Source organism: Marmota marmota, unplaced genomic scaffold, assembly GCF_001458135.2.
Source record: "Marmota marmota marmota unplaced genomic scaffold, marMar, whole genome shotgun sequence".
NCBI classification, from domain to species: Eukaryota; Metazoa; Chordata; class Mammalia; order Rodentia; family Sciuridae; genus Marmota; species Marmota marmota.
In genome coordinates, this window is record NW_025999853.1 from 26,931,688 (window position 1) to 26,955,249 (window position 23,562).

The following is a 23,562-nucleotide window of genomic DNA, read 5'->3' on the forward strand; positions in this document are numbered from 1 at the left end:
AATAATAGCAAAGATACAAATTCAAAGTTAAGTTTGCCACAAACTTCAGGAATAGCACAAATGTTCTCACAGTGCTCGAGGATAGAAGTCCAAAAGCAAGTGTGGGTAGGTTTCCTGTGTCCTCACATGGTGTCCCACTTTCTGTGTTGTCTCTGTCCTCATCTTCTTTTCTTAGAAGGACACCAATTGTACTAGATCAGATTTCTCTCTGATGGACCCATTTTGCCTTACTTGCTGCATTAAAGGTGCTCTCTGTAAGTACAGTCACATTCTGAGGATAAGGGTGTGGAGACTTCACAATAAGAATTTTGAAAGATCATAGTTCAGATGATACAAGTAGGAACCATTTAATAAATGCCATCTCTAGGTCTGCACTAGTATAAACCATTTTCATGTACTGACTTGTTTAATGTGTTTCAAAATACCTATGGTCTAAATAATGTTATGAATTCCATTTTGAAGATGTAAAAACTGAGGCATAGAGACATGAAACAACTTTCTAAAAGTCACAAAGGTAGTATGTGGCAGAGCAGGGAACAAACAGAAGTACACTGCTCCTATCTGTGCTTCCTCCCGCACTGTGCTGTTATGTTAGTTGATCAAAAGAAACAGTGAACAACACATCTAGTGGATTCCCAGCTCAGAAAATGACTTCCTGTTTTGGTTCCACTACTCTATACCTTTCAGAAAGCCACCTGATCTCTTCAGGTCATCCATAGCCACCTTGTGAGACATAACTGACAAGATGATGTAAAGCTCTTTTGAAAATAAGAGCTAAATGAATGTCAACTGTCATGGTAATTTAATCAGTGGGAGTGTGTTTGTCACTTATATTTATGGGCAGCCTCGCTATTCAACTGAGATAGGACTGTGTGTAGAAAACAAGTCCTTGAAAATGTGGAAGGAAAAAGGTCATACTGTGTGTGGCGGTCAACCTTTCTGACGACTCTGATAAATCCCGCATTATATTAAATGATCTTGAACATAGTTCTTATGTAGAGTCTAATTCAAAACACAGTTAAAGATATTTATTCCCAAATTATTCAAAAAAGAGAAAGAAAAAATAGTCATTGACATCTAGAAACTGATGTGACACAGCTCTGGGCTTCAGTATTATTTGAAGCTGGCCTAGCACGTATAGCTAGTTGTTTTCCTGTTGGACATAAGTAAGCTGGTCAAAAAACAGCATCAAGCAAAGCCACTAAAAGACTATGACAGAGTAAGACAAACCAAGGCACTTCACTGTTTTTAAACACAGACAAAACCAAGATCACTATGTCATCCATCAATAGTAGCCAACATCCCCCTTTCCTGACTAAGAGGAGGAATTGCTACCTCTTTACCAATGTTAGTCTTAGCCTCACTCTGCTTTCAGAGTAGACAAGATTTTTTGAGATGATCAAACACAGAATTAGCCCCACTTTCTTAGACTCCTCAGAAGCACCTATCCAAAGCTCAAATCCCGTGATAGATTATTTATAAAACCTCTGTATTCGTTTGCTAGGGCTGCTATAAAAAAAAATTGCTAGTCTCGTTGGCTTAAAGAACAGAAATGTATTTTCTCAGTATGGAGGCTGGAAGCCCAGGATTGTGACTTTGTCAAGCTTGGTTTCTTGAGAGGCCTTTCTCTTCAGTCTGCAGATGATCACCTTCTTACTGTGTCTGCACATTGTCTTTGTGGGTGCCATTCTCTGAGTTCTCTTGTGTTCCCCAAAGTCCTCCTTGTATAAGAACATGTCATATTGGAATAGGGCTCATCCAAATAGTGTCATTTTAACTTAATGACCTCTTTAAAGGACTCATGTCCAAATACTTTCACAGTCTGAGATACTGCAAACTAGGATATTAATGTGTAAATTTTTCTGATGGACACAAGTCCACGAAGCCCTCTTGTTGAGATGCAACACAGTTTTCCATGTGTGTTCACACTCCTTTAAATGAATAATAAACCTAAACTGATGAACCACAGTTGAGATTCTGGTGGTGTTCAGTGGGGGAGATTGACAAACGTCATGAAATTTCCAATCAGAGTTTAGAGATTTATGCTACTATTTCCATAACTGAAGAAGACTTAACAATACATATTTATTAATAAAGATTTGAGGGATGTGTGTGTGTGTGTGTGTGTGTGTGTGTGTGTGTGTTTAGGGAGGAAGGTCATCCAAAATTGAAACTATTTCATTAGGTAAGAAAAACTTCCATTTAAAAATAGCCATTTTGTTTTTGGCTTTATAGATCATGTAGGCTGAGGTAATGCTCCATGCACATATGTTTCTAGTATCTCCTCAGTTTTTGCTTGCCTCAAAGTTGGAGATTATATTGCTATAGATGGGACCTTAAGCATCCTGAAAGGTCCATGTGTTAAAGTCTTGATCCCCAGTTTAGCATTATTAAGAAGTGGTGGAACCTTCTGAGAGGTGAGGCTTAGTTGAAGGTTCAGGTTATAGGAAGTCATGCCATTAAAAGGAATGGTGGGACCCCAGCCCCTTCCTGTTTGCTTTTGCTTCTCAGTCATTGGTAAGCAGTTTTGTGGCAGCACACACTCTCATTGTGCTATCCTGTTCCCTGTATCACAGGCTAAAAGCAATGGATTCTCCTGATCATGGACTGGGACCTCCCAATATGTGCATCAAAATAATTTCTTTTCATAAAATGATTAGCTCAGGTGTTTGTTACAGTGATGGAAAACTCACTAACATATTTTGAAGGTCATGTATTCATTCCTTCTCTTCACAAAGTGTCACATAGGTTAGTATAGAGCTTTAGTTCTATGTATTCTTATGTTCTTAGCCACAATGGGAAGAAAAAAGAAAAAGAGGTTTATACTGGCGTGAGCTGACTGCCCAATTTAGCCTCTAACTGTCCACCCACTGTTCTTTTCTTTGTGCTAAGCTATGACTAGGCTGCTGTTTGAATGATCAAATTAAACGATAGACCTGATTAACTCTAAGAACTTCACAAGCTTCTAACTGGAAAATCTGCTTTTCTGGCTTATTTCTTTTCCTCACAGAAAAACCACTTTATACTTATAGCTTATTACTCTCTGATAATTTATACAGTATTGCCTACACCCATACACATTGAACTCATTTTCTTCTAACACCTTAATTCATGTGCTCATAGTCTATGACTTAAAATCTCCCTTTCTCTCAATATGGTTGCATAGCAACCTCTGCAAGTTTGTGAACAACAAAAAAAAGTCTTCTTATTGAGTGCTAGGAGAGAGATTTTCAAGTAACCCTGAGCCAAGAGTTACATGTGTAAATGTTTTTCTCTTATACCTTGACAGAAGTATATTTAAAGTGTGAGGATTCAAATTTGTGATTAACCTGAGGAAAACAATTATTTGACACCAAAGAGAAATGTTTAGACAGTTTGATAAATCAACTGAGTTGACAGGTTCATTGACTTTTGTCCTTTGGTGAAATGTGAGTTTCAATCTTTGACTTGAATTATAAATGATGTGAGCATAGAGGCTTATTTTTAGCATAATTAGAAATATTCATGAATATATTGAAGAAAAAATCATGCTGTAAATTATATCAGGAGCTGGGGGTGGAGATGTATCTGAAATAAACTCTATTTCAAAGGAATTTCATCAAATGCTTAAGTTCTATTTTTCATGACAGTCAATAATTTTCCCTGGTTTTTGCTTCAGATCTTTGATCAGCTTGAGGGTACAGAGGTCAAAAGCATCAGTGCCTTAGGACTTCATTACAAGGACAATTTATTCTTTCATAATAAAATATGTGGTTTGCTGTGGGAGGTCTAACTTGGAGGAATCCAGGTTGAAAAAAATGTACATTTTTTTCTTCTTATTGAAGCTGGTTGCTATTTGTAGAATTTGTAATCTTTAAAACTCCACCTTTCATATTCACTATCTACCTAAAGCACCTAATTAAAATATATGCATATAGAGAAAATTCCTCATTTCCAATGTGGCACAGCAGGGGAGTGTTTTCTGGTATAGCACTTTTCATCTGATTGCATTATATTATGCCTTTAAAGAGATTCTCTAAAATCTTCTTCTTAAAATATTTTTAAAGCATTTGTTTTCTGTCTGAGATGCTTATTATCATCTGTCTAGGTAGTTTCAGTTTGCCAAAAAAACAGTAGTCACAATAATTATTTTCATCTAATTTGAATTTAGGTCCTGTCCATTAAAATTGTGATTTAGAAAACAATTTTAGTGTTAATAGACTACTAATGATGTTCTGACACTGCACTATTTATGAGGTCTGCATTTGACATTTTGTATGCAGAAGAATTCAAGAGTAATATATTTTTTTTCTGATTCTGGATTTGACGTCTGTAATAAACTCAAAGTTCAAGTCCATATGAAATCAATAATCTAATCATATAATATAATAACTAATATTGATTGAGCACTACTATGTCCATTTCTATTCAAACATTTCTCATTTAGTGCATCTAGAAGTAAATGAATATTATTATATGACTGTTAACTGTTGTGATGATCAAGTCTCCAAGAAAATAAGAAACTTTACACATGTCATAATGGAGAAGTAGCAGAGGTGGCATTCAAACCTGTCTGCTTGACTCCTAAATTCTTTTCCACACCATTCTGAGGTTCAGGGAGCTAACATTTATCTACCATTTGTCAGGTATTGTCTGAAAATTTTTTACATATTTTATGGTATAATATATCCAGTAAAATGCTTTGGAAGCTACAACGAATTCTAAGCAATGGGTTTGAACTAAAAAAAAACCTTATTAACCCATTGGAGGAGATTAATTTTCTGAGGTAACATTAAAATACCAGAGGACAAGTGGAGATAATTGCTATAAGAGCTGAGCGAAAGACTTTCTTTACTTTCTTACTCTACTTTCTTCTCTCCATTCAAGTCAGTTTGCAGGTTGGTATCCACAGAGCCTATGTTCATTTTTTTACATTTTATGTAAAATATTGATGAAGAGTTGGCTGATTTTTGTTATAAATTATAGGAGTTGCTTTCCATTCTATATTTTCATGACTTGAGTGAATGTGGTACAAATGAATATATCCCAGCTCTACCACCTACTACTTCTGGGTAAATTAATTACTTTTTATATGTCTTAGTTTCTCTATCTGTAAAATGTACATAATAATAGCACCTAGTTTATGGAGTAGACGCAATGATTACCGAGAAACTAGGAATGATGATTGATGACGATTAAATAAGACTTAGAACATTTTAATATTATTTATTATCATGCAAGTGTAGTTTTTAAAATAAGTTTGATGATCTTAAAAGACATTGAAGTTTAGTTTGGTTGATTAACACATTAAGAACACCAATAATTGAGTTTGTGCCTATACAGGATATGAGTATAAATATGCTAACAAAATTAATTAAATCAATTTTAGTGAGTACTTATTAAGTACTATGTTCAGGCAATGATTCATGTGCTTGGAAAAAATAGACAAGACACAAAAAAATCCATGTTGTAAAGGTAATAGTATATACAGGAAGGAAAGAAGACAAACAATAGACAATAAACATATTGAATGAACTCATATTATATATATATATATATATATATATATATATATATATATGGTTAATGTCCTAGNATATATATATATATATATATATATATATATATATGCTTAATATATATATGCATATATATATATATGCTTAATGTCCTAGCGAAAAGATTACTCAACCTTATAGAGTTCTTAGAAGAGAGTTATTGTACTTTAAACAGGTGTTACAAAAGCAGTCAAACCTCACAATTATCTTAATTTTAGGCTATCTTTTTTCAAGTTTTTACTCTAATGCTAATCACTGGTTAATAATTCTTAGGACAACTTCATTATACCTGTTTTTAGGTGAGGAAAAAGGCTCATCAAAGGTTAGTAATTTGCCTGTGGTAAGGTTTCTGGAAGAGGTGAATCTTGGATATAAATCCAGTTCTATCTGATCTATAGTCATGTTCTTAACTTGATGGGGAAAACAGTAGGAACCCCCATTCCTTCTTGAGAGTTATTTCCTCACCCTTGGCAGCAAAGACAGTATTACTAGGGTCAGTTTATGGGTGTGGGATTTTTCTTTTTAGTATTCTTTTCTTTATAATGTTGAAGTTTTTTCTAGGTAGTATTGAAAGGCAAGAAAGGTATGTAGAGAAAATGGGGGAAGGACCATGATTCAGCTTATGATTTCAGAAGCCAAAAGCCATAATTTAAAAAGTAATCTTAAAAAAGACTTTAGCAAATTAATAAATGTTGAAAGTTGTGGTGAGCCGTTCTAATTAGACCGAGGCCGCCATTAGAAGATGGCGCCGGCTTCCACTGTGGCCTGTGATAAACAACTCCTAATATGGAGAATTGGCACGCAATCCCTTACCACCCTATGAGAAAGGCCCACGTGGCAGCTTAAGATTGGTATGCTGGAGGCTTTATTAGGCTGTGCTTGGGCGCTCGGCGACGGGTCACTAGAAGATGATACATGAATCAAGGCCTGAATAAACTGCTGAAAGAAGAATCCTGTGTCGTGTTTTCCCTTGCTGGCGAGGGGTCGCGGCAGAAAGTTAAAGGTAAGGAGTCAAGAATCCAAAATTAGAGAAAAGACCAAACTAAGAGTATAAGAATGCGGGGGGCGGGCAATAATTGGATAGATCTAACAAATTTTAAGACACAATTTTCACAAAGAGCACATTTTGATGGGTTACATGTAATGTCATACATCAGAATTTCTTTAAGCATATATTGTTTGCACTCCACCTATTATTGGAGTTTTCTCATTCAACTGTTGTGTGAAAAATGAAGAGGTACAGACAGGGATTCAGCTGCACCTGGCAAAAGGAGAACTGAAAGAATATTTCTTTATGTCTTTTGGTAATCACTTTCTTTCATTCTAAAAATCTTTGTGTGGAAAAGTATAAACAATCATATAAACGTCCACACACTCACCAGCTCTCTTAAAAGGAAAACATCACATGGAACTTTGGAACCTCTGTCCATCCCCCCAAAGGCCATTCCCTTCTCCCCAACTCTCCTTTACACTTTCTCCATCCATTGGCGTGGTCCCTGCTTTCCTTTGAATGTCTATCATTACCATGAATGTCTATGTGTTTTACCATTTATGTAAGCTTCTACAAACCACAGATCAATCTTCACTTTTGGTTATATACATGTATTGATACCCCCCCAAATTATCCAAACAAAACATCTGGAAATGCTAGTTGAAGAATAAGAAACTTTTCTCACACACGATTGGCACACACACACAAAAAATGAAGGAATTGAATGCCCAAGTGATAAGGACTCTTACCATTGTATTTCTTCCACTATTGACGTATATTTACTTACAATTATGTTATTAAGTACATGAACAGATATCTATGATATCTTCCTGGTAAATTTTTCTTTTGTCACCCAATTACTCTTTATGCTTAATAATAATTTTATACAGTTTCCTTTTTATCCAGAAATTCTATTTTGTCCAAGTTAACATTTTTTAAAAATTTTTTATTTGCTTTAATTAGCTATACATGATAGTAGAATTCATTTATGCACTTTGATATATCATATATAGATGGGATATAATTTCTCATTTTTCTGAGTGTACATGTTACAGAATCATATTAGTCATGCAGTCACATGCATACAGTAATAATTTCTGTTTCATTCTACTATCCTTCCTATTCCCTCCCCATCCCTCCTATCACTTCTCTCTATCTAATGTAAGGTAACGCTATTCTTCCCTACTGTTGCCCACCTCCCCTCTGTCATCGCCTTATTGTGAATTACTATCCACATATTAGAGAAAATATTTGGCCTTTGGTTTTGCGGGATTGGCTTATTTCACTTAGCATGATATTCTCCAACTCCAACCACTTACTGACAAATGCCATAATTTCACTTTTCTTTAAAGCTGAGTAATATTCCGTTGAGTATATATACTACATTTTCTTTATCCATTCATCTATTGTGGGATACCTAGGTTGATTCCATTTGTGAATTGAGCTGCTATAAACATTGATGTGGCTGCATCACTATAGTAAGCTGATTTTAAGCCTTTTGAGTATCAACCAAGGAGTGGTATAGCTGGGTCAAATGGTGGTTACATTGCCAATTTTCTGAGGAATCTTCATACTGCTTTCATAGTGGTTGCACCAATTTGCAGTCCCACCAGCAATGTATGAGTGTATGTTTTTTTCACTACATCATTGCCAACATTTATTGTTGCCTGTATTCTTGATGACTGCCATTCTGACAGGAGTGAGATGAAATCTTAGAGTAGTTTTGATTTGCATTTCTCTAATTGCTACAGATGTTGAACACTTTTACATATATTTGTTGATCAATTTTATTTCTCCTGTGAAGTGTCTGTTCAGATCCTTAGCCCATTTATTGATTGGGTTATTTGTTTATTTATTTATTTTGGTATTAAGTTTTTTCAGTTCTTTATATATCCTAGAGATTAATGCTTTATCAGAGGTGCACGTGGTAAAGGTTTTCTCCTAACCTGTAAGCTCTCTCCTCACTTTATTAATTGTTTCCTTTGTGGAGAAGAAGCTTTTAAATTTAAATCCTTCCTGTTTATTGATTCTTGATTTTACTTCTTGTGCTATAGATGTCTTGTTAAGGAAGTCACATCCTAGGCCAACGTGGTTAAGATTTGGGCCTATTTTTTCTTTTATTAGGTGCCGGGTCTCTATTCTAGTGCCTAAGTCTTTGATCCACTTTGAGTTGATTTATGTGTATGGTGAGAGATAGGGCTTTAATTTCATTTTGCTACATATGTATTTCCAGTTTTGCCAGCAACATTTGTTGAATAGACTATTTTTTCTCCAGTGAATGTTTTTGGCACCTTTGTCTAGTATGAAATAACCATATTTATGTAGGTTTGTCTCTGTGTCCTCTATTCTTTTTTTTTTTTTAAAGAGAGAGAGAGAGAATTTTAATATTTATTTTTTAGTTTTCAGCGGACACAACATCTTTGTTTGTATGTGGTGCTGAGGATTGAACCCAGGCCGCACGCATGCCAGGCAAGCACGCTATTGCTTAAGCCACATCCCCAGCCCCTCTGTGTCCTCTATTCTGTACCATTGGTCTACAAGTTTATTTTGGTGCCAATATCATGTCGTTTTTCTTACTTTATCTCTGTAGTGTAGTTTAAGATCTGGTATAGTGATGTCTCCTGCCTCCCTTTTCTTGCTAAGGATTGCTTTAGCTATCCTGGGTCTCTTTTTTTTTTCCAAGTAAATTTCATGATTGCTTTTTCTATTTCTATGAAGAATGTCATTGGGATTTTAATAGGAAATGCATTAAATCTGTATAATGCTTTTGGTAGTGTGGCCATTTTGACAATATTAGTTCTGCCTATCTAGGAGCATGGGAAATCTTTCCATCTTCTGAGGTTTTCTTCAGTTTCTTTCTTTAGCATGTTGTAGTTTAGAGGTCTTTGACCTCTTTTGTTAGATTGACTCCTAGGTATTTCCTTTTTTTGAGGTTATTGAGAATGGAGTAGTTTTCCTAATTTCTCTTTCCTGGATTCATCATTGATGTATAAGAATGTGTATGTATGGGTATTGATTTTATATACTGTTACTTTGCTGAATTCATTTATTAGTTATAGAAGTTTTCTGGTGGAATTTTTTGGATGTTCTTGATATAGAATCATGTCATCAGCAATTAAAATGAGAGATAAAATTGAAACAAGAGAAACAATTGAAAAAAATGACAAAACAGAAAAATTGGTTCTTTGAAAAAATAAATAATAAATAAAAATAAATAAGATAGATAATGAAGAGAAAATGAGAGAAAACTCAAAGTACTAAAATACAAGATGAAGAAGGAAACATCACAATAGACACATCTGAAATACAGAAGATAATTGGAAACTATTTTGAAACTTTATACTCTAAAAAATAGAAAACATCAAAGACATCAACAAATTTCTAGAGACATATGACCTACCCAAACTGAATGAGGAGGCCATACATAATTTAAACAGATCAATTTAAAGTAATGAAATGGAAAACATCATCAAAAGCTTACCAATCAAGAAAAGCACAGGACCATATGGATTCTCAGTGGAGTTCTACAAGACTTTCAAACAAGAATTAATACCAATACTCTTCAAGTATTCCATGATATAGAAAAGGAGGGAACCTTTCCAAATTTATTCTATGAGGCTAATATCAACCTGATACCCCACCAGACAAAGACACATCAAGGAAAGAAAACTTCAGACCAATATCCCTGATGAAAATAGATGCAAAAATTCTTAAGAAAATTCTGCCAAATGGCATACAAAAACATATTAAAAAAATAGTGCACCAAGATCAAGTGGGATTCGTCCTAGGGATGCAGGGTTGGTTCAACATATGGAAATCAATAAACATAATTCATCATATTAATAGACTTAAAAACAAGTATTATATGAACATCTCAATAGATGCAGAAAAAGCAGTTGACAAAATACAGCACACCTTTATGTTCAAAACATAGAAAAACTAGGGATAGTAGAAACTTACCTCAACATTTTAAAATCTATATATGCTAAACCCAAGGCCAGAGTCATTCTAAATGGAGAAAAATTGAAAGCATTCCCGCTAAAAACTGGAACAAGACAAGGATGTCCTCTTTCACCAGTTCTATTCAACATCATCCTTGAAACTTTAGCCAGAGAAATTAGACAAAAGAAAAAAATTAAAGATATACAAATAGATAAAGAAGAACTCAAACTATGTCAACATTTTTTAGATCAGTGTTTCCTATTAATACTTGTCAGTACTTTTTCCTTAATCTTTCCCTAATCTTTCAGCTGAAATTCTAAGTTTGGGGTTTTTAAAAATTATTTTATTGCAATAATTATTGTTATTCATTTCACCATAAGTTTATGATATTTTTCTATGTTTATTTTTTACCTCTTATTTATGCTATTGAATTGATAGGTGTCTTTTATGTCTTATTACTCTCTCAATTGTAAATTACGTATTGTGCTTATATTTCTTTGTTTTTACACTTAAAATTTTAACATATATGTTTAAAAAATACAAGAGATTTGGAATTTTTTCTTTCTTCTCAAGCAATGCAATTGACTTCTAAGTAAATTTTTTCTTGCTAATAATGCCCATCTTCTTTTCCATGCTATTAACAATGAGGTGATTTTCATTCATTCTAAATTTTATATACTCTCAAATAATCCTTATTCTTCTTTATAATTATTGCTTTCTTGGTAATTTTCTCAGCACTAAGAATTTAATAGTTATCTTTTCAGCTTCATTTGATGCCCTGATCGTAGTCTCTATGAATAGTCTTTATTTTCTGGAAATTATATTTGTCTTTTTAGCAAATCTGCTTGAGTTTTTCTTATTGTGCTTATTTTTACATTCAGGATTTTCATTCCTTCTTTATATACTTAGTCTTTAAATATACTTGGTATTTTATATAAGATTGTTCTATTATCTGAAGTCTTAAGGATTTTACCTGCTGTGTACAGCATCTGCTGATTCTTGCTCTTGGTGGATGGTTTCCTTATGTGCTTTCTAATTTTAGATTGCTCATCTTCAGCAGGCAATCTTCTGTTGCCTGAATTTGGGGAGATCCTTTAGGGATGATTTTCATATTTAGTTTCACCAGGAGTCTTAAAGATTTACCAGCCTTCAGGCAGCATTTCATATTAATTTCTAAGCTTTGGAGATATGAACCAAGCAGGTGGTGGGAATTCAAACACCATGTCTGACCAAGGTCAAGCCTGAGGTCACAAATTTGTGCAGAGATTTCTTTTCCATCTATCACAGATGCATAAGAGAAATAATAAGTAATGATATTTTCATCTGTTTCTTGTGGGAAATGGGTGTAATGTTTACAGAACACCATTATGCATGATGGGGGAGGAATGTCAATGGCTTGAAGCAGATAATTTAGTGCAGTACATCCTACCCAGGCACTCCATTAACTTGTAATTACCTTTCAGTATTTTATTTTACTCTTAGTTTGGGCCATGAAACTTTTGTTACTTTTTTCTAAGTTATTATATATTTTTAAAATGTTACATTTATCCACTGCACTTAGAAGTTTTACAGTTTGAGAACTTTAGAAATTTTTAATTGCCCATATTATAAGTTATGCTTCTATAATTATGGGCAATAGCAAGTAATTTCACAAGGGTAGTAGACTTTGTTAAGTTGTTGATAGGGAAAGTCCTGTGGTTTTATAGTACAATTTCAACATTATGTTTAGGCTATTTTTGCTAAATCACAAATCAAATTAAATTGTTGCAAAAAATGGTCAACGATTTCCTATTCTTTTGGGATCAATTCTAATTATCTTAGCATTTCTTTCACTAACTTTCAGTCTCTCACCTCTACTGCCTCATCTGGGTCTCCTCCCATTCTCATGTGGTTGATGTGCAGCTAGAATAAATTTTCTTAACTCCTCCAAGCTTATCATTTTGTTGTTGACTCCCAGCCTCTTAAACATGCCAATCCATCTTTGTAGCACAAATCGTTTCCAACTTCTTACCTTCACCATGCCTTTGATGATTGCCTGCCTATTAATATCTTGCTCTAAGCATCCCCCCCCCTTGTTTTTAATCTTGTGGTCACCTCTGGGTGCAAAGAAAGATGAAATCAGGAAGACACACCAGAAGTAACCTATTTATTCACCTGCATGGTGAGTCCACCGATATTTATATTCTTATATAAATTTAGTATGAAACAAATTATTTCAAGAATTCTCTTTGCTTCTTCAGACCTCATCATCCAACTCTAAGGTTCCAAACAAGAAAATCACCATATCGCACTTACATTATAAAGGAAAATTCTTTTTTTTTTTGAGAACTACATAGCATATTGCTTTTATTTATTTTTTGTCTTTATACATGTACTTTTTTTGCATTACTATTCTTATTACACATATATACCACAATTTTTCATATCTCTGTTTGTATATAAAGTAGGTTGACACCCAATCTGTGTCTTCATACATGTACTTTGGATAATGATGTCCATCACATTTCAGAATTCTTTCTTATAAAGAGCTTTCTTGGTGTTCCCCTGCCAACCAGCCATCTTCGTTACATGCTCCTATTGCGTCTTGTAAACCCTATATTTTCTATCATGTCACTGAAATTACATTTACTTACACTGCTAATTTATTGGTCATTTTTGATAGTCTCTAAATTCTAATGATAATAGTGAAATTATTCCCCCACCATTGATTATCTGCATCATAGCGTTGTGGCACATTGTAGGAAATATGTAAATATTTGCTGAATATTTCAAATCCTTTCTAGGGACCTTATTATCATTATTAATAGCTATCATTTATATACCTAGAACAGTATAGAAATCATAGCATTATGATGTTGTAAGGAAAGCTTTGTGTGAGCCTTTTAAAATTGGAAAATGACCTGTGTCTTATAATTCTAATTATCTAGTCTGCAAGGTTCTGCACTTGGATCTAAATAGCAAGAGCAGAACATTTTGAGAATATGGTCGTTTCTTCCAAGCAAAATATAAGATGGGCCATTTAGTTGAGAGTCCCTAATGATGACGGGAACACAGGCAAGTAGGACCACTAACATGGCCATGTCATGGATGCTTGCATGAACAGTAGAAAAAGCTTGGAGTTTTTTAGGGTAGTCTTTCTTTTAGACACAGACATCATACCTAAAGCATTTTGATTTACAAGATGGAAAATAAGGGCGAAGAGAAGTCTGGAAAGATTTGTAGAATGTGTTTTGGCCCCAGGTTAAACTGTGGCATAAGCAGAGTAGCAGTTCATGGGCCTTCCTGGAAGAGATAGACAGAAGGGCATGGGAATGCCAATGACAGAGTGTGTTCACAAGTAAAAATAGGTGTAAATGTGAATAACAGCAAATAAGTTGAACAAATAAACCAGTTTATGTTGCTGCCAAGTGAGGAAGATGAATGTGAAGGTAGGCTGAGGGGTGATAAATTACTTATTCAAAAGTAGGGCAGAGGCCATTTTTAGAGATTAAAAGATCCAGTATGTTTAGATATCCTTGCTTTTAGGTAGGATTTCTGTCATAGTTCATTAAGTTGCCAGCCAGAAAATTCCTTGGCCTAGAAGCATGTAGGGGTTAGACAATAAACTTTGGGAAATTGTGGGTTCATTTTATAGGTCAGAATTTACCAATAAGTATTCAAGTATTCAAGTGTTCCAATATGATTTTGTAAGGTATGTTATTTCAGTTGCCTATGGTGAACCCTACAAGCTCATAGGGAAAAATGTTGGAAGGATTTACAAAGGTTCAACTTTCCTTAGGTTATTTGGATATATGCACCTCACAGCACCTCCCATGCTGTTAGTCAGCTTTCCATCACTGTGGTAAAATACCTGAGGTAAACAATTTAAAAGGAAGAAAGATTTATTTTGGCTCACAGTTTCAGAGATTTCAATCCATGGTTGACTGGCTTCATGCTTTGGGCCTGTGGCTGGGCAGAACATTACAGTGGTGGGGGCATGCAGTGGGAGAGGCTGCTCACCTTGTGGAAGTCAGGAAACAGAGTAAGGGGAAGGGATTGAGGACAAGATGTAGACCCCAATGTCACTTCCCTAAGGACATCATGCTCCTTTCAACCAACTCCTACTTACTACAGTTTCTACTACTTTCTAATATTCCCTTTAGCTATTGATTCATCAATGGATCCATCCACTGATGGGATCAGAACCCTCATGATCCAGTCACTTCCCCAAGTTCAATCTCTGAATATCGCTGCATTGGGCACTAAGCCTTCAACATATGAACCTTTGGGGGACACTTCAGATCCAGCCCGTAATGTCATTCCCTCATTCTGGAGTGTTGTTCAATAAGATCTTACTCTATGTCATTTAGTTCTTTGTTCAATTTCATCTATTTAGACAGAAATTCCCTGGCTAGCTTATTCTGATTCTTTAGTTTTCTTGTTTAATTTTAGTACTCCTGTTTATCACTCTCTGGCATTACATTCTGTGTTAATCTTCATATATGCTAATTGTCTTATCACAATACAAAAATCTGTGAGAACAGGACATTCTTTTAATCATCTTTATATCCCCCATTCCAAACATCCACAAACTGATCAATAAATAGCTGATGAATAAGTGAATCAATTTAAAGTTGTACTAATCCTAAAAATTCACTTAAATTGTTGAAAGCTTGCAAGACACATTCTGGACTCTGTGATATCAACTCCCATGTTGAAATTACTGTGGTTATCAATTTTTGAAAAAATGCAAACAGAATTTGGTATTGTTGGTATTCAAAAAGAGAAAATGTTTTCTCCATAATTAATATCTAGTGCTTTTTTCTTAGTTTAATAAGGCTACTAAGGGGAAATTACACAAATGACACAAATTATTTTATTTACATATCATTCTATATGAAATATTTTGTATTTAATGCCTCTAAAGGTAATTTATGACTTGAAGCCATTATTATGTCCTCATTTTATACATGTTTTCAAGAAGTATTAATTGGAGCTTTAAATGCTTGCACTCCTAGATTGCTGGATTGGAAGAAAATATTGTCAAAGGTAATAATAGACAAGTATTGTTAATCAAACATTAGCATTACTAGGCTTCATGTGCATAGAAAGTTCACATTTTGTCCCACAGAGGTGAGTGTTTTTGAGTACAGCTTAGCAGTAGACATCTTTGGACAAATTACATTGAGATCAGTGTTCAAGTTAGACACCTTTCCATTCGTGAAACTTGAAAAGAAAGAATGCTTTTTCTTTTGCTTTTCATCACCTCCTTCTTTTCTTCTCCCTTCTCCCTGTTTCTCCTACTCCTCTTACTCCTCTTCTCCCTTTTTTTCCTTCCTCCTATTTTTTCTTTAATACTTTTTTGAAGAAACCCACTGGGTGGAAGCATGGAGCTACTTTCATCAGAAGGGAGCAAAAAAAAAAAAATACTTAAAAATAGTGTCGCCGTTTCAAAATATCAATGCTACTATTCTTAGAAAGTCTTTTTGTAATTTTAGAACTGCTACAATTTGAGAATCAACATAACAAATGGCATCAGGGGACACAGAGATGTGATAGATTGGAAAGACATGTCCACACAGTGCTCAGTACTTACTTTTACTTTAAAATATCTTCACTTTACAAGAAGAGGAATGGGGAAAAACGTGCTCTAGAATTAACCATGTTTTGATGGCATATTTCTGTAGCTTATTTATTAATTTCCTAGTCACATAAATTAGGCAATTTTAGCGGTTCTTTTATCAAGATTTGTGAAAAAGTGATGATGGATTAGTGACATGATATAGCTCAGAGAAATCAGAAGCTGGATAATGCTCATATTAAAAATGCCATATGTGGCTTTAGTTTGGTGACTTAAGAAGTCAATCACATTTATCTCAAGAAAAAATCTTAAATGTATTAAAGAGGATGGGATTTAGTCATTTCCTATTTTCATGTTTTAAAACACATTTCAAACACTGTACAGATGTCACAGCAATAAAATATGAAATTATTGTACATATAAGTGTCTATTGACTGGGACTCTTGCATATAATTAAATTAAATAATCAAATTAGTGTCAGAATAAACATGAGGGTTTGCATTAAGAAAGAAAATGCAGATTTCCTTTAATAAATTCCAGAGACAGGAGCTACTGAGAGAACCTTACCAATGGAGATTACTTACTGTGATGGTATGAATATAGACAAACCACCATCATGGTAATATAAACAGCTTTGAGCATCAGAGGTGGCGATAAGTGCCTTCAATATAAATGTGAAAAATAAGTACCATGCCCTCTGAATTATTCAGTGTCATAGAAGAGTAATTTGCTTTAATCCTTTGCAACCACAGCTCTCGGCTCTAAAATGTGAAGATGGGAGCTCACGGATGTGAGGTACATAGAACACAGCTTCACACTGCAGCCAGAATCATAATAATGATAATGTCACCACTTTGAATAAAGACCCCTTTCTTTTCCTGTTTTTTCCCAGTTCAAGATAAGACTCTTTATCATGCTCCATTTGCTTCTTTTTGGTCTTACTATGTTCTCCCTTCTCTTCCAGGCTGTGTCTTTCTCTCTCTCTGATCTTCTCTCTAGTCACTGTGAAATTCTGTCTGCTCAAATGAGCTGTGTCTCCATCAGTAATAAACTCTTCCTGCTTCCTGAAATCAGAGGAAGACTTTTGTACTTTTCCTTACTTAATACCTACTCATTCCAGTTTTTAAGTCTCATTTCCTCAGGGAAACCTTCTCCACCTGACCTTTTAGGCCAGTTCAAGTCCCTAGTTCTAAACTCATAAGGTATTGTAATGTATGACTATTTGACTAATATATTTTTTTCTGATTTGACTGAAAACTTCACAAGGGCTGGGACTGGGTTAGATTTTGGTTACCACTGTGTTCACTGTTCTAGTATTTTGTCTGGGACACCATTTCATAGTTCAGCCCTTAACTGCATCTTACTAGTTTTTGGATACAGACTTTTGAGATTTTCAAAGTACTGTCAATGTCTAGCCACATAGTTTCTCCACCAAAAAAGTGTGGTGGTTTCAAAGGAACTTGGAAGTGATGCGTGCAGTGCACAGTAGCTTTCACGAACTGTCTGAATTCAACTCCTGAGAGGACAAGAGAATGAATACAGGAGAAGGTTCTACTTCAAAACAAAACACCCAGGGCAGTTGAAAGCTTGCAAGACACATTCTGGACTCTGTGATATCAACTCCCATGTTGAAATTACTGTGGTTATCTATTTTTGAATAAATGCAAACAGAATTTGGTATTGTTGGTATTCAAAAAGAGAAAATGTTTTCTCCATAATTAATATCTAGTACTTTTTTCTTAGTTTAATAAGGCTACTAAGGAGGTCAAAATGACACCCATGGTAGAGAAATTGTACCTTATCTGGGAAGAAAGAATGAGAAAAGAAGAAACAAATCTTATGGTTGAGTAGTATACTAGGTCTATTGATTTTTCACTCAGATGAAAATATTTACTTTTCTCATCAATTTCTTCAAGTCCCTAATAAAAAGAGAACTAAATACAAATGCTTTTTACTTCTAAGTGTACCTTATGTAATGAGAAGTTTTTTTTTCTTTTAATAGGTTTAAAAATAGGTTGCCAGACTGGAGGTCATCTGATCCAAACTTCTCATTATCAGGTGAGAAAATACTACTTGTATTATGAATTTGTGAAATCAAGATATATAGGTGGTTTCAAGATATGTAGGTTGCACACAGGAGCATCTTTCTAATAACATGATGTATATGTTACTGGAATCCCAAAGATACTTAATCCCTTTTCTCCAAACCCTTCCCCCTCATAGTAATAATCAGATAAAGCCTTATCTAAATAGGGGTACAAAACTAAGGGAATCCAATAAAAGAGGGAGAAGATAAAGAGGAAGATGATAAGGAGAAGCATATTTAGAAATGCAAAAATGTAGAGATTGCTATGTAGTATGAATCCATCACCTCACATGGGCATTTTCATTACTGCCTATGGAATCTGAGACCCAGTCTATATTTGCTAACATTGCTATATTTGGATATTGATACAGTATGTTTTAGTAGGATGAACCAAGAAGCAGTTATATAAAATGAGAAAATAAGGAGGAAGTACAGCTGTGTACTGACATCAGGGAAGGAATAGAAAAATTCTCTGGACTTAGAAAAAGCTACAGATGTAATGCCGATGAAGTCTTGGACATGTGATATAGCTCACTGACTACCAATTTATAATAAAACCACAGCTGTACTGAAAAGATACTACAGTGATGCAATTTGTTATATATGGATAGCATTTTATATTTTAGAAAAAAACTGATAGGATAATTTTACTTAATTGTCTAGAGCTATATTCATATTTCCTTAAAATTTATTCTAAGCCTGTGAACAAAATATGTGTGAATTTAACAGAAAATTTTATTTGTTGATAAACTTCTTTCCATAAAGCCAGAAAAAATCCAGATTTTATTTAGTAACAGGTGATTGAATAGTTCCCATTTTGAATATAGAGTTAGATAATGTTTTAAAAAATAAGGTTGAAAATGTACCCTTTAGTTACTGTAAAATTATAGTTATTTCTAGTATAGTTACTTTAAGTCTTCAGACAGATTTTATTGACCATTGTCAATATTGTTTGATGGGAAATTTTTATTAATTGTTGTCAAAGGTAAGATCTAATACACTGACTTACGGTTAAGAGGAAATAAGGTAATATAAATTGTGCTTGAGGGACATCTCAAACACGAGGGATTATGACAATAATGGAAGCAAACTATATTAGTAAAATATTGACTGAGAATTTGTTTATCAATTCATTTTAAGATTGAAATCTAAACAGGTAAAAACCAAAGTAATCAAATCACAATAATTCACGTTAATATTAGAAGAAACATGGTTTATCCTTGATAAGAACACAAATACCTGTTGAATAATTCCCTATGGGACTTATGTTCATAAGCCATTATCATAGTATTGCAGAGTAGTCTGAGTGTGGCCTCTAGATTCTGGATGTATTTGGAGTAAGCAATTTGTCTTCTCTGTGCGCCAATATCAAATTTACAGGGTTATTAAATAAAGCCTAGAACACAAAGCCTAGAACATAGTAAGGCGGTCCAAAATGTTATCTGTACTATGACTATTGCTGCCACTATAATCTGTGAGGGATTATTGAGAAGATATAAAAGGCTAGAGAAGAAGTCATAATAATCAAAGAGGTGAAGAAAATAAAGTTCATAACTCTATGCTGAAGATTCTGGTGTTTAACATTGATTCTTGACCAATAAATAAATTATTAAATAAATAATATTTAAATAATTGTTTGGGAGCAGCTAGAAAAAGAGGAAGTGGTGATTAGAAGCTCAAACAGATTAACTTCAAAAGAATCATGTCTAAGTAAATTTCTTTTGACAGAAATACTAGACTGGAATACAACATCATCTCTCCAAATATCACAAGGCACAGTGTTTGTGAACTTTAGTGTCAATAGATATGCCCTTTTTTTCTTATTATTGTGAACAAGATAAAAAGAATGACAGATTGCTTTACTAATTATCAAGAAAAATAATGAACTTAGTAACTCTACCCAGAGAGTCTCCCTTAATGACTTAATATAAACAAATAAGAAAATTTATACTTGCATGTTTCAGGCTATCACTTTGCTGTGCCTTGGGTTTATTTACATTTTTATCAATTACCCAATGATAAGAATACTCAAAATTTTAGAAGACACTATGGATTTCCAGTCCTCCCCTTTTTCTAACAAAGCCCACATTTTACTACTATTAACTGTTGTCTGCTCAGCTTACAGGGAAATGGCACCCCTAGCCACGGAATTATGACTCATTTATGACAGTCATTGTGTCCCTGTTTCCTGTTCCCAATGATTGACTCAGAAATGGGCAAGAAAGAACATTCTGACTTGTAAGGAAAACTGGGTAGCAAGGGAAAGTTTTAAAAGACAGAGGAAACGGGACATTTCTTGTGGCTTTTTGACTTTGCAATAAAAAAAATATGTGCTAATGTCATCCAGAGAGAGAAGAAAAGCCGACAGCACATTCATATAGCAGTAAAGAAAGAAAAATCCCATCACTGATACTGTCTTTAAACCATTGAAAAAAGGACCTTGGAACCTTCCTACCTTCAGGTGTGTGTATGTGCAGGAAAACTTCCTACTGTGGCATCAATATTGGATTATATGTAACTTGTGTGTGAGGAATTGTGCTACCTATCTTAAGCCTGCTCTCCTGTTTAAGTACCTCAGTGACTGTGAGGTGAGGTGAGTGTTATTTTTATCTATACATTACTGAGAAGTAAATCGAAGCTCCGGGATGTGAAGTGATTTGCCCAAATAACATGGCTAGTAAACTGATGAGTTGAGATAAATGTTAAGTATCCTTGATTTTAGCATCTGCATTCTTAGATATCATAATATACAACCTTTCCAGTTAAACATGTAAAGAATAAGCACAAAGTTTTTAAAGGGGTAGCAGATATGTTGAATGGTAAATCAAGATTCCAAAGAAGGTAGGCTCAAAACTGATGCTGTAGTTGCTCTGTGGACATTTTACTGATCACACTAACTTGAGTTTCATCTCATGGCCTGGTAGAGAACAGGGAATAACCAAAAAGAAAAGGGTAGCAGGTGGCAATACAGGAACTCTGAAGCTCTGAATTGAGTTGTCATAAAAATTCTCATCCCTTGGGTACTAAAAAGAACAACAACAACAACAAAATAATCCTTGAACTTGATAGTTTACCATTCAAATACCAAAAACAATATAAAACAAAGAAACAAATAAAAATCCCACAGCTACAGCTATATTTCTAACAGACAAAATTGACTTTAGTGAATAAAAGAATTATACAGTCACTTTATAGAGATATAAGCTTCAATTTTTAAGAAAATTTTTACATACCTAGATACCAGGTAATATACCCTTAAAACATATCAGGGAATAATTTTTAGAATTACTAAAAAAAAAGTAAGTAAATCCTAGTTGTGTTAGATTTTAGCACATATCACATATTAGTTTATAGAACAGACAAAAATGTTAGTATAATATAAATGACACAATCAACTTCCTGAACCCCAAAGACTGAAGAACATTTATGTTTAAAGAACATATGGAAAATGTTAAGAAAGAAAGTTTCAAAAACTTGATAACATTGAAATCTTATGTGGCATGTTCTTTCACCAAAGTATATTAGTTTGAAAAGTTACAAAGCAATAAAATGGTTAACAAGAAAACCTTCATAAGATGGAAAGGCAAGAAACACATTTTCATGGTTGCATTAAGTCTTATTGGAAATTAGAAGATACTTACTTAACAATAGTCAGACACTCAAATAGTTTTGGTGGGTCATAAAACAATAACTACAAATTTGTGGCTTTGAAGATTTATTTAGAAAATAAGACTAAATATTAATATTAAGTATCTATCTCAGAGAAGTACAGTAAGATAAACTAAAAAATATGAGAAAGAATATAATAAATTTGAGTGGAGAATAATGAGCTGGAAAACAAGTATAGAAAAAAAAGTAATAATGTCAGCTAAAAATTTGCTGTTTTGAAGAGAAAAGATCAATAAAATCGACAAACCTCTAACATGTTTGATCATGAAGAGAGGAAACATAAATGATTAATATAAATAATGCAAAACACTATAAGTGTTGCAGAGAGTAAATAGATAAATGGTATTATAATTAGTTTATGCCAATAAATTTGAAAATATTGAAGAAAGTTTCAAATTCCTTAGAAATTATACCTTGCTGTTTTGGTCACAACTTTTCACTGCTGAGACCAAAAGACCTGACAGGAACAACATAGAGAAGGAAAAGTTTATTTTGGCTCACAGTTTCAGAAGTTCAATCCATGGTCATCCAACTTCAGATCTCTGAGCCATAATGAGGCAGCACATGGCAGAAAGGTGTGATGGAAGAATGTTCTCAAGACATGGCAATCAGGAAGCAGAGAGAGTCCACTCACCAGGGACAAAATATAAACTCCAAGTCATACCCCCAGTGACCCACCTACTCCAGTCACACCCAATCTGCCCAGTTACCAATCAGTTAATCCATATTAGTGGATTAATTCACTGATAAAGTTACAACTCTTCCACTCCAACCATTTCATTTCCGAATATTTCTGCATTTTTTCACATATGAGCTTTTCAGAGACACTGCATATCCAAACCATAACACTTGTCCAAAGTGAGTCAAGGTAAAATAGAAAAGGGGAATTCTATATTTCCATTAATATAAAATAAATAAAGTGATAAGAATCTTTTACAAAGAAAATCTCAGACCAAGATGGCTTGTCACTTTTACCAGATGTTCAAACAGGAAGTAATTCCTATCTTATGCAAATTCTTTCAAAGGATAGCAGAGAAAATGTATTCTAGGTTATTTGATAAACAAAATGCAATTTTGTTGTCAAGCTAAAATTTTTAGAAGTTCAAGAAGTAAAATAAAAAAAATCAATAAATTGGATGGTATCAAATTAAAAATATTCTTTCAGCAAAGGAAACAATCAATATTGTGAAGATAGAGCCCACAGAATGTAAAAAAAAAAAAAATCTTTGCCACATACACTCCAGAGAAGGGTTGAATTTCCAGGCTATACACAGAACTCAAAAAACTTAACACCATAAAAACCAAACAACCCCATCAATAAATGGGCAAAAGAACTAAAAAGACACTTCTCAAAAGAAGAAATATGAATGGTCAATAAATATCAAAAAATTTTCAGCATCTCTAGCAATTAGAGAAATACAAATTAAAACTACACTGATATTCCATCTCACTCCAGTCAGAATGGCAATTACCAAGAATACAAGTAACAATAAATGTTGGCAAGGAAGTGCAGAAACAGGTATACTCACACATGGTTGGTGGGACTGAAAATTAGTGCAACCACTCAGGAAAGCAATATGGAGACTCCTCAAAAAATTAGGAATGGAACGACCATTTTACCCAGTTATCCTGCTCCTCAGTATATATCCAAAGCAGTTAAAATCAGTGTACTAGATACAGTGACTCAACTACATCAATATTTACAGCAGCACAATTCACAATAGCTAAACTATGGAAACAAACTAGATGCCTATCAATAGATGAATGGATAAAGATG